This window comes from Anabrus simplex, chromosome 10 (assembly GCF_040414725.1).
Source record: "Anabrus simplex isolate iqAnaSimp1 chromosome 10, ASM4041472v1, whole genome shotgun sequence".
Taxonomy (NCBI): domain Eukaryota; kingdom Metazoa; phylum Arthropoda; class Insecta; order Orthoptera; family Tettigoniidae; genus Anabrus; species Anabrus simplex.
Window position 1 is genome coordinate 95,925,172 of NC_090274.1, and position 12,449 is coordinate 95,937,620.

Consider the following 12,449-nt stretch of genomic DNA (forward strand, 5'->3'; position numbering starts at 1 on the left):
AGGGGCAGTGTTCTTTTTAGTCCTGAGTGCACTTTTTATATCTTAGACTGTAATAGGGGCATTTAGGGGATGTTGGGAGTCAAGAGCTGGAGTGGATTCATAGGTAAGGTGAAGAGGATTTTGTGTGATATCTGAATATTCCAATATTGAATCGCGGTGAGGATGGTAGATAATGGCATCAGAAGGTGGTGAGAAAATTACTTTATAATGATCTGCAAAAATGTCAGTCATTATTTTATTATCACTGAGTGCAGATTTGTTATGAATTATTAGATAATAAGGGTAGGATTGCTTTATGTTTGTCAGTGAATTAAAGGTATTTTGGGTTCACCTTTTCAGTACTAATTTATTGATGCGGTTCATAAAATAGTGGTACTAGTTTCGACACTAATTACATGTCATCTTCAGCCAGTGATACAATTAAACACAATACAAACATCCAAAAAACAGTATCAGAGACATGGCACACATATAATAGTGATTAAAAATAAGTTAAAATGATGGTACAAAAATATGGAATGAGATTATTGCGCGTCAGACCATGAAGTAAAATTATTTAATATCTAAGGTGAGAATCTTAGTTGTTAAGTCCGTACACACATGAAGGATGATCCAGCTGGTAGCATATGTTATAAAATGTTTATATCTTCGTCATGTTAAATAAAAATTGCAAAACATGTCATTCATGCAAAGAATAACTCTTGTTTGCATAAGGTGTGGCATTCGACGGTCTTAATTCAGGTGGTTCCAGAGAAAATAGTATGGTCATATGAAGATCTTATTTTGAAACCATGCTTGATTCCCAGTTCGATAAGGGACTATGGAAACCTGATGAAAAAATTCTGAAAGCCAAATTAGTCATTTAGGAATTACAAACGCGGAAGGAAGAGTAGAAAATGGTTCGAACTCTTCTCTTCCTGAATATTTGGGTCACAGTTCGAAGGTATGCCTTCTAATGTTCATTGGAATATTTTAATATTTGGGGTGATTAGGGAGGCAGGGGAGTTTTGCATAGATGGCAGGTTTGGTGAGGAGTATGGAGTCGGTAGACAATAGTTTGTGGTTCAGTGTTGCATATTATGACCGATATTGTCTGTATGCCACCCAATAGGTTCGTGTATACCGTATGAATGTTTGGGGACGTTGGTTATGTTGCTATGGTTTTGTTCGTACATTTTTATGGTTAAGGCAGGGGTATGGTCATTCCCCATTGAAGGTAGCATTGTGATGTCACGGTTCATTGCTTGGTTAGGGCTGAGGATGAGAAATTCAGGGCTTATGTTTGATGCAGGGCGGGTTGGGGGAAGGGAAGGATGAGAATGAGAAATTCAGGGCTCGTACTTGATGTGGGGCGGGTTAGGGGATGGGAAAGATAAGTATAACATGTAATAGTTGATGGTAAATAGCTTGTTATTGTTGCTGTTGTTGTGTATATGAAATAATTTTAAAATCTGTGATCATGATGTAAGTACTGTATTTACAATCAGCATTTGCTACAAATTTCTGATGTGGGGAATAGCCAAGAGGTTTGTAAATTGTTGCTAAAGCTATTATTTGATTTCCAATAGTGATTTCTATATTTAAGTTTTCAGATAGATATTCATTTAAAGAATGATAATGTTGTTCTGAAGTGATGGACTAATTGCTACCCCTCCATTACATCTATTTTGGCAGCAGTCACTTGACCCTTAAAGAACACATATTATTGTAATAAACATTCCTTTGCTACAACAGTGGGCTACGATCAAGGAGAAATAATGCACACTGCTTTCACGTCTCAGAGAAAGTTCCGTCAAAGGTCAATCGCGCCACTAGCTGGATCCGATACAGAACGTCAGGACGTTGGAACGGGACAATAGTCTGGAGCTCCATAGTGATGATTTTCAGAATCGTCTCAGTGGAAGGAGGGGAAGAGTGGAAGGGGAGGGTGGGGCAGGGATGTCAATTGGTGTGATAGGTAACACTTCTCCGGCTGAGTGGGAGAAGGTTGATCTTTACCCTTACATTTAACAGAGAAAGTCGGATGATCTTCACTGCAAGTGTTGCATTTTAGTGATCCCTTTCTCGTGCAAGCACTTGAGGTGTATTGACCACTACAAATCGCACATACATTTTGAAGAAAGCAATAGTGGGATGATCATAGAATTGGCAGTGATCGCCGTGTCTGCGCTGTGGTCAATATGTCCAAGAAGCCTCCACATGATGTCGCTTCACGTAGATCAGCAAACCATCTCTCAGAAGCTGGTTCATTGTTGCCATAATCCGAGACAGGATAGGCACCAGCGTGTTGCGTCCGTTAGAACGCTGCATCCGAATGATTGATGTCCCTGTTTCTGAAGATGGCCAATGATAACGTCCTCCGTGTAGCTCCTATGAACCCCATGTGCCACCGCTGACCGGGTAGAGGCTGGACGCAAAGGCGGTTAGTTGTGCCGCATTGTTAAGCTAGGTTCTGTGTGCAGGACGTGTCCAAAATACACTAAAGGAAATGGAAATTGCTACACCCAGAAGGAGTGGTGCTACATTGCTGCAGTTGAACATGCAGGACGAGTGTTCGATTCTGATTCGATGATTACACTTTCAGGTCCCTCTGACCGCAAGTTTGGACAACAATCAATACAGAATGTGCCCACCACGAGCTGCAATACATTGATGAATTCGTCGAGGTATGGAGTCAATAAGTCCCTGTATCGCTTCCTGAGGAATTGTGGTCCATGCTTGCTGCATTGCACGGGTCAGTTTTTCAGAGTCGTGGGCGGCTGAGGACGGTTGGCTAGTTGTCGACCCATCATGTCCCACACATACACAATAGGACTGAGGTCCGGGGATCTGGCGGTCCATTCTAAGTTTGTGATGTCGTGGAGAGCTTCTCTGGAGATGCGTGCAGTGTGAAACCGGGCATTGTCCTGCTGAAACATCCCATTAGCAATGTTTGCCATCATAGGGACAACCACTAGATTGAGTACCCTATCAACGTACTGTCGAGCAGTCATAGTGCACTCAAGCACTAATTGTGATTTCACATTAAAGCCAATAGCTCCCCAGACCATAATGCTTGGTGTTGGCCCTGTGTGCCTTTCCACAATAAGATCTAGGTGGCCCTCTCCCCGGTACGTCGGCGCACACGATTCCGGCGATCACTGCGGGCAAGACAGAAGCGCGATTCATCACTAAAGACGACCCTATGCCATTCGTTGACCCACGTCGATCTTTCTCGACACTAGGCCAGTCTTACATGTCGCTGTTGTGAGGTCAATGGAACACCGTCTGCAGGGACACGGGCTCGTTAGCCAGCTGTACGGAGGCGATTACCAACTTTTTGTTGTGTACGTGGGGTGCCCTAGCTGCTCGAATTTGCGCTGCTGTTGCATGGGGTTCCATCCCGGCCATGCGAATGATGCGGCGATCCCCTTTCACAGTTGTCCTTTGCGCTGGGCCTGTGCCAGGTCTACGAGTGTGGGAACCTTCATTTGACCACTGCTGCCATACACGTTGTACCGTAGATGCCTGTCGGCCATCACGTGCAGCGACAGTCCTTAGCGATAATCCAGCCTCATACAGACCAATTATCCGAGCCCTCTCAAACGGCGACAGTTGTTGATAGCGTGCTCTTCTCTGTCGTCAAGGCATGTTCGACGGGGAACACTTCACTGCACAGACTGCAAGCCAATTACGCTACACCAGAGTCCGTATACTGGAGTTGATTCCTCCACGACCAATCACCTAGGGAGACCTGTAGCATCAATCCAATGGGTCTGAAAATTTGATCGTTTACATACCTACATGGCATCGTTCCACATCTTGAAGATCAACACAAAAGACAAATGCCCTCATGGTGTAGCAATTTCCATTTTCTTCAGTGTATGCCAGTCTTATTTTGTTGACTAGGACTGTATAAACATTTCTTGAAGTTTTCATGGGGTGGCCATCTTTGCTGTACTGAATTTCTAGGGGATAATCTCGTGTGACATTGAGCAGAAGCTTGGTGATTATATTGAAGATTTGGAGCGAGTGGTTGATATCCAGGTTCAGAAAAATAAGGCATTTTGAATTGGATCCATTGAATGTCTTTAATTCATAGCCATTTTGTTATTGTCACATGTTTTAGATTTTATTTCACAATACAAACAAGAACATTTACTTTAATTGTAAGTATTGACAGCCTTTTAATCATAGCCATTCTGATTTTAGAAAGTTGAGTGTTCGGCAACATGTGGATATTCATTCTGGTGTGCGGCCAAATTCCTGTACACGATGTGGTAAGATGCTTTCTCTGAAGACGAATCTTCGGCGTCACTTGCTTACACATAGTGGTGAGCGTCCAGATTCCTGTGACGACTGTGGTTCTATGTTTACTCAAAAGGCAAGTCTTCGGCCACACGAGGTTATACTTTCTGGTGTGTGTCCTCATTCTTGTCAAGTATGTGGTAAGGAATTTATGCTGAAGTCTACTATTCAGCGACATATGCTTACGCACACTGGTGAGCGTCCCTATTTATGTGAACATTGTGGTTCTCAGTTTGCTCGAAAGGAGAGTCTTCGGGACCACCACCACACTCATACTGGTGAGCGTCCATTTTCTTGTGACGAATGTGGTTCTAGATTTACTCAAAAGGCAAGTCTTCGGCATCACCTGGTTATACATTCTGGTGAGCGTCCATTTTCATGTGATGAATGTGGTTCTAAATTTACTCATAAGGCAGGTCTTCGGCAACACCTGGTTATACATTCTGGTGAGCGTCCATTTTCATGTGATGAATGTGGTTCTAAGTTTACTCAAAAGGCAATTCTTCGGCAACACCTGGTTATACATTCTGGTGAACGTCCATTTTCATGTGATGAATGTGGTTCTAAGTTTACTCAAAAGGCAACTCTTCGGCAACACCTGGTTATACATTCTGGTGAGCGTCGACATTGCTGTGATCAATGTGGTTCTAAGTTTACTCGAAAGTCAAGTCTTCGGCAACACCTCATTACACATGCTGATGAGCGTCCACATTCTTGTGATCAGCGTTCTAAGTTTATTCAAACGTCAGTTCTACCACAACATTTGTTTATACATTCTGGTGATCGTCCACCTACCTCTTAAGAATGTGGTAAAAAGTTTTTCCTAAGTCAGATATTCGGCAACTCCTCCTTACATACAGTGTTGAGCGTACATATTCCTGTGTTCAATGTTGTAATAAGTTTTCTAAGATGTCGCATCTTCATCAACACTTACGTACGCAATCTGACGAGCGTGCGGATAAGACGACTATTAAGCAACACCTGTTTATGCATACTAGTGAGAGTCCATCTTCTGGTATTGACTCTGCGAAGGAGTTTTCTGAATAGGAAGTGCCTGGACAACATTCGCTGACCCATATTGGGGAGCGTGTACAGTCAGGGAATCAATGCGATAATTATTTCATTATCAAGTCCCGTCTTCGAAAACACACCATGTATTGCAGCTCCCCCTCTTTGTGAGACTGATGTAACAGTTTCGGTCAAAAGTCTGAGAAGAATATGACCTAGCTTATATATCTCTCAGTTGCGTGAAAAACGACTACGGTTATTAGACACGGCCACATCATTGTATTTAATGTGGTATTATTTCAATCTAGTCCTATTATTCGACAACACATTTTTGCGATTATTGGTTAACGCCCACATTATTGTAATGGAAGAGGTAAATTTCTTGAAGAGTGCAAAGTGAATATTCAATATCCTACACATACACTGTTTTATATATGTGAATAACAATCAAAATCATTAATAACCATTGCCATATGAATAAAATTATAAATTCAAGTACTTTCGCGCCTCACGTTGGGCGCCATGTGTAATATAATGTTAATAATTAACCATTGCAATATGATTGAAATAAAATATGAAGAAAAATACTTAATCGCCTCACGCATGGGCGTCAAATGATAACTACCTGAAAAATTACTAACATAATTAAAATAAAATAAATTAATAAAATAATATTTCGAAATGTCGGTATTAAAGGCGACGGAGTTCACCAGAATGGATCCATCAAATTTTAATAAAGCACGGTAATTCTTTCCCAGAGCGTGTATTATCTGCACACATTATCTGGACGCATTTACACCCTAGTGCTGAATCGGTCGACCTCGACAATCTTCGAGATTCGTACTGGCAACCATTGAAACATAAACTATGAATCGCTTAAGCATCGTTGTGCGACATCTGGCGTACACTTTACGTACTAGTACTGTTGTTTACACAGCAAAGCCAAACTATATAATTCATGCTAGGAACAAAATTCGCATCGAGAAATGTTATATAATGTCATATAATGTGTATGTGACACAGTCGTTGGCTAAAGATAATAACAGTTTAGAAACTTCATATCGATCGATCATATTCTCGATTCAATACAGATTTCATTTTTATTCAGTTGGCAGCTCTACCGGAACCGGGACAGCTCCCTCCTTACTCCTCACCCCCGTACACAAATGTTTCCATATTTATTGTGCCGATAATACATAAGGTTGTGTACTGGTACAATTCCTTCAAGCTTTACCTAGCCTTCTGAAAACGACTTTATAGGTAGGGACTTCAGCTAGCTTCATCAGTAACTCCACTGATTCTAAAATAATTAACTATCTTCTGAAAAATATGCGTGATGGGCACCTCATCAACACACCAAAGTATACATAAAATGCACTCACAATATATCGCTGGAAGTCTCCATATTTACACAATAATCGACAACAAAGACAGAGGGAAACTAAAAGTAAAAGCCGCCACTTGCAGTCAACCCATTGAACAATGCTCATATGTAGGTAATGCACCCATCAAATTGAGCCTCATTTGTTTATAATATATCTTCCAGTGTATATCAAATGTGAATTGTCTCCATACAGCGAAATTCTGTTCTCTTACAGCCGTTTATTAACAAAGACCACCAAAGAGTATACTTAAGCCACTCAAGTTTCTTAAAAGCTCCTTCTGTTGGGGGCAATAAAGCAATTATCTCGGTGAACACGGTGAACAATAGCTCACCAGTACACAGCAGATAGCAGAGAAAGTAGGTCAAGTGTGGGAATTTCCGCTGTTTGCAAGACACGGAAACAACGGAGCAACGCATACAGAAGATAGAAAAACCTTCCAGAAACCCCTAAAAATGAAGTGCAATCGTCCAGACAAGCAGCAAAAACCTCAGCCAATGAAAATTTGTCATTCAGAGTATTTCAAAGTTAGCGCTCTTCATCATTTAGTCATTTTAGAATATCCGACAGTAGTTACAGATGATTTTATGGAAATTATACTCTGATTTATATAGTGTAAATGATAGAGGAAGGACATTTATTAGATGTGTGGTCGATAATTAATAAAGTGAAAATGCGTCATACTACAAGGGAGAATGAGTATTGCGCCATTTCTTAACAACGCCACACAGTCCGCTAGACGAAATATTTCAACCCAAGCCGTCCAAATTATTTATATGTCAGTGATCAACTTTGCAAACACGACATAACAACGGAACTGCTATAAGTTTATTTGTTATATGAGTATTAGTGAAGTGACAAGAGTTGGTGTGTAAATAAAAAGACACTCTGACAACCATGAAATCCCAGAGTAAGTCAAGTGATATCACCTGATGACATTCCTTTCTCACTATCGTAGCGCACTGCAAACATAATTTTCGGAAGCACCTGTTCATACATACTGAATTTCGCCCAAACTCCCGTAACTAATGTGGTAAAAGGTTTCGTGAAAAGTGCACGGTTAGTGAGCAACTGCTTAAAAACATTTCGCGCTCTTGTGGTGAATTTCCCCTGATATCTCGTCTTCAAACACACCTGCCCACGCAAATTGCTGGGCTCCTACAAATGTGTAAAGAATGTGGCAGTAAGTAATTCAGGAAATCTATTTTTTGAATGCACAAGATCACTTGTAATGGAAAGCGTTTACACTGGTGTAACGAATGAGGTAAACATTTAGGGAAGAGGCAGGTTTGAAAACATCCAGTGAGTTATCCCAAGCTAGGTCACTCTGTTGATGTCAATAAGATGGTAAATTTTCTCAAGCGTGCAATAAAACTATATTTACTGACATGTGGCGTTGAACGGGGCGTTCATCTGAAGAATTTAGTGGAACCTCTCTCATTCTTGTAAAGAGTGTGGTAATTTTTATAAACACCTGCTCACTCAGTCTTCAGGATAGACGTTTCTGTGTTATAAGTGCGGTAGAAGGTTTCGTAGAATTTTTATCTTAAGAAGTACTCACCCACTAACAGTGCAGAAGGATCAAACCATTTCAATAAATGAATTAAAAACGTTTTCCCACAAGACTTATTTTCAGACAAACCTGGTAGCTCACCTCGATGAACATCTACACTGATGTTACATGTCATTGGTCGTTTAATCTTTTTGTAAGTCCACTCGCAAGGAACACATACTTAGACCCTATCGGTAACGCCCATGTTGTTATTTGGTACGTTTCAACGTAATTATATGGATTTCTTAATCTTAGAAGAGATTTTTATAGAATGGCTACACCCTTGAATTCAACGTGCAAATATGTTTATGTCTGAAGTCTCATCTTGTTAGACGACTGTTTAACCCTAGAATGATGATTCAAACCCGTCCCAGATTTTGTGATAACCAGTAATATTGAATCCAACAGCTAATTTATTAAAGGAGAAGAAGACATTGGAGATGCAACTATAGCTAATTTCAATTTTACGGTGATTACAAAGGATTCAAATGCAAATAGCTCTCCTCGATATTTTGTTGAAAAAAGCAGAAGAAACGAACGAATGTGATTCAGTTGGAACTTCTGTAAGTGTCATATACATGTTACATTTTGCTTGCCATATTGAGGATCATTGTGCTCATTTTGGACAGTACTGTTAAGAGATAGATGTTTTAAATACATATTGCTTGTCACAAATTTTCATATCCGTGTATGTTTTGAACCCTAAATGTTATGCTGATTTTTCAGTGGACATTTTAAAGTTTTTTATCGAGTTGACTATTCTAAGATGCTTTCAGGGTATTGACATGCTATTTTATTGTAAAATATTTTTGGTGAAAAATTAATCACTAAAATGGTTTACCTATTTGTTTTGATATGGGGTCTATCATACCCATCCTGACCGTTCATGTTACAATTTTCACATTTTGGTGTAGGGTTAACATGGTTTGGACTAACGCCCATCCATAGCGATGTAACAACAGTAAATTCTCTCAGTGGTAAAATCGTCGATGTGACCAGTCCACTAGCACACGATTCAGGCCGTACTTTTATCATGTATACAGTGCCATGATTTTCTAACAGTTATTTCCTAAAGTAACATTATTGTTATTATTACATAACATTCTTGCCTCTCTATTGAGTCTCCATGGCTCAGACGGCAGCGCGTCGGCCTCTCACCGCTGGATACCGTGGTTCAAATTCTGGCCATTCCATGTGAGATTTGTGCTGGACAAAGCGGAGGCGGCACAGATTTTTCTCCGGGTGCTCTGGTTTTCCCTGTCATCTTTCATTCCAGCAACACTCTCCATTATCATTTCATAGCATTAATAAATCACCTTGGGAGTGGCTACCCCATTTTAATGACAGCCTATATATATGTTTCATTCATTACTTCCCTGACCCGGTCAATGACTGGAAAACAGGTTGTAGGTTTTCATTTTCATTCTTATCTCTCTCTGGAGAAGTGTCATGGAGTTTTACTGTGCCTGAAAGTTTGTTTGTCCAATAAGTTCTACTTAATGCCCTTCTATCTACTTACTGTTCAGTATGGCTGATGAGATGTTCGATTTGTGGAAATATCTTTAAAAGTGTAATTGCATGAAAAAACAGTGGAAGTAGATGTTTGTTTTCTTGTATGAATAACATAATGCCGCCCAGCAACCTATAGTTCCACACTTCGAGCTCGTTGACCCTCCAAAATACGATTATGCACGTGTATTTACTCTATAATAGTGCTCCGTGCTATAGTCTACAAATTATTAAGTTGTCTGAAATATATGAAATGTGTAGTCACCTATATTGTTTGCGATTGTGATGTATAATATCGTGAGGGGCGGCACTGGGGCACAAGCAGGTAATTCTTGTTTAAAATGTTATTTTAGGAAACGCCATAAGAGGAATAAATACCCTCGTAGTGCAGTATACGAGAATTTGAAATATTACAGAATTGAAATTCATGTGCAGAAAAGCAACACAAATGCCATGGCAACTTGAGATAAATGAGTAGTAGGAATCGTACACAAGGATATTTTTATTTACTGGCCACTAGTCGTACACAATTCATGTATACTACCAGTTACCATGGACAGAACTTTTAAGTGTAATTTCATGTCATAAAATTTACATCATTACATCTGTAATCGACGTTAACTCAGAATATCAGGAGGTAAATTGTAATTCTCCTCAAGGATATCAATATTTCCAGTTTGTACTTGTTAATAAAGAAGTAAATCAGGATATGTGGTGCAATGGCTGTTGACTCTTTTATTACAACCTACCAGTTACATAATTTATTATGTCCCAAGCAGTGTTACATTAATTTTAGAATCTCATATAATTTTGTCGTTGGCTATAATTTTTATATTTCCATTCCATATAATATTTTGTAGGTTTTCTACCGCCCCTTTTCTTGAGAAATACCCTCCTTAGCTATGCAATAAATCAGTTCCCTTTCTGATTACTTGCAAGATGAGGAATGTAGCTTTTAATAGTAAGCTTTCTTATTGTAGTGCTATGGGTTTTTATATGACCTTAGTTCTTTTGGATAGCTTTCCTTTGGGGAAGAGCTTAAATTCAGTTTAAATATTTCAGTCTTAAAATATTAGTGTGTTTCTGAGTTTCCTTCTTCCACTGAGATTACATATTTCTGCCCGATCGTCATGGAATGTTACCTTGCTGATAGCTTTGCCATGACAGTTGATGCGTGAGACGTTTTTGATGCAATGAATAGTCTATGACAACATATAAATAAATTTTTCTACATTAGTTATAATATTTTCTAAACTAAAATAATTTCTTGTCGACTGAACATTAAGCAAATACATCTGTACACTCGTGATTACTAATATTTACACCACATTAACTAATACTCACTTAGGCATTCCATCAACCGTAATAGCACATGCATTAAATCAATTATATACTAGGTAATTAGGAAACTTTAAAATCGCCACAATGAATCATAAGTGATTGATATCTACAGATGACCATGTGTGTTACTACTCTCTTAAAAAGAACACCTCGTCTATATCCTGTGATGAACATCGGCCTCGTAGTCTCTTTCATTGGTGATTAGAGTTTCATGGCGATAATACTGAATCCAGGGAAGTTCATGGGTCTGCTTGTGATATCGACCACCATACTAGTTAGGCTTTATTCTTGATGGGTAGAAAAATGCGTCACTGCTACATAAAACATTAGGCTATTTAGTAATTGTTCACTTACACAACTCCCAACTAGAGGCCGCACGAAGGTTGTGGTACACTTTTACCGCACGCGACAGTCGAACACAATGTCTCCAGCTTTGAAAAATACCAGAGAATGTTTGGTGTGCTTACTTGCCTCACTGGAATTTGTCTGTCCACTAATTAGCAGATATTAGATAACACCTAAAGGTCTTAGTTGGGGCTGATAACCTTAGATGTTAAGCCCCTTTAAATAACAAGCATCATCATCATCATCATGGTCTTAGGTCGTCCAATCGTAAGTATATATTCTTTAGTATAAATTTTATAAGCTTTTCTAGTTGAGTGCCCATATTAACGGTTGCAATTATTATTGAATCTGTTTACAAATCTACTGTTCCCACCTCTAGGTTTTCCATATTAATTACTGGATTCTATTCTCTAACCGCTCTGAACGAAGAGCAAAAGTGTACAACTCACAGCGACAGTAGGCACGCACTTATAGCAGCAGCTCTGGACACATTAAAGGGGAAGCAAAGCACCCTCATGTTTTGAAGTCTCGGCCCCCTTAACAGACACTAACAAACGTTTCTTTCTGAGTGCATCCGACTTCCTCTCATTGGTTCTCACCACCAAGCAATACTTAACACAGTGAGAGCACTTCGCACGACCAGGGATCAGTAAACATTAAAACAATAACAATAAAATGTTTCATCTTACCGACCAATCTCTATTCTCCCCACACTAACCTTTATCTTTGAAAAAATTATACACCAGCGTCTCCTGGCATTCACTTTGCCGTATATCTCAACCTAGCAGCATGGTTTTCTACCAAGTGGCTCTTGTCTAACAATCCTGGCCACTCTGCATAGCTTTGCATCACACGCCATTGCAGCTAAATCACAGCTGGATATCTGCTACGTAGACATTTCGAAAGCTTTCGATTCTGTAGACTATACTCTGTTGCTCCATAAGCTCTCCGAACGATTTAATATACATGGCAGTCTTCTGACCCTACTTGCTGGCTTCCTACATAACCGTTGGCAGAGAGTGGTA